The following is a 1,205-nucleotide window of genomic DNA, read 5'->3' on the forward strand; positions in this document are numbered from 1 at the left end:
AACTACACAGTTAAAAATGGTTGAAATGGTAAATTTTATGTGTATTTTACTTCAATTAAAATATATATATCCACTTTCACAGGAAAAAAGAGAACTAACCTTAGAATTTGCAAAGGTGTTTATATAGAGAGAAAGTTCATTATAGCTATGAACACAGTCCTAAATACATGATCTTAATAAAACTAGTTTGAAATGTTAATAAAAGAAAGTGTATGTTATGCTCAAGAGAAAAAACTTTATCAGCAAATAGAAACTGGAAGATCTCTACACCTTTTTTATATGTTTCATGATTTCACCATTGTTAGATTTTTATTTTAATTGTATTTATGATTTACCAGTTTTGACTTTTTACCCAAACAGCAAATAAAGTAGATTCTATTATTTAAGCCACTAAAAATGTTTCAGCTCTCCATTCATTGAGTTGTCATCAAACTTCTTCTGTAAAGATCCAGATAGTAAATGTTTTAGGCATTGCAAACCATAGGATCTCTACACAGTTACTCAGCTCTGCTATTGTAGTGCAGAAGCAGCCACAGACAGTACAAAAACAATTGAGCAGAATTGGGTTCTAATAAAATTTTATTCATGGACCCTAAAATTTAATGTAATTTAATTTTCACATCACAAAATATTATTTTTAATTTTTTTTGACTAGTAAAAATCATTCTGTAGCTGATGGACCTGACAAAAATGCAGAGGGTCAGATAGGCCATAGTTTGCCAGCCTAAGTTTAATTGATTCTCTTGGAATTGTTTTATTTGAATGAGCTGCAAATTATGAACAATAGAAAACAGCATGCATCTCAGACAAATTGTGGTATGTGTGGCCAGAAATGGAAAGAAGATCCGTAAGTTTTCGTAATGTACTTTTTAATTGGAAACTATTTTGGCCTAATACCAAGAGCAACAATAGCTATCAAGAACAATACATTATTTTTCTATTAATTATGTGTAGGTTGGTCACAGTGTCTTGAATATTTGTTTACAAATTCCTGTAATTACCCTAAATTAATTTCAAACATGCCTACTAACTGGCACCCTTTAATTTCAATAAGAAGAAGATTATTAGGCCGGGGCACAGTGGCTCACGTCTGTAATCCTATCACTCTGGGAGGCCAAGGCCGGCGGATTGTTTGAGCTCAGGAGTTGGAGACCAGCCTGAGCAAGAGCGAGACCCCCGCCTCTACTAAAATTAGAGAGAAATTA

At 32.9% G+C, this 1,205-nt stretch overlaps 1 protein-coding gene across 1 annotated transcript in view; it reads left to right on the forward strand.

Moving 5' to 3' along the window:
- SHPRH (SNF2 histone linker PHD RING helicase, E3 ubiquitin protein ligase) overlaps nt 1-1,205 on the forward strand; it is a 175,929-nt gene that overhangs the window by 61,673 nt on the left and 113,051 nt on the right. The gene's annotated exons all lie outside the window — the stretch shown is intronic.

Source organism: Propithecus coquereli, unplaced genomic scaffold (assembly GCF_000956105.1).
Source record: "Propithecus coquereli isolate 6110/MARCELLA unplaced genomic scaffold, Pcoq_1.0 Scaffold48, whole genome shotgun sequence".
Lineage (NCBI taxonomy): Eukaryota > Metazoa > Chordata > Mammalia > Primates > Indriidae > Propithecus > Propithecus coquereli.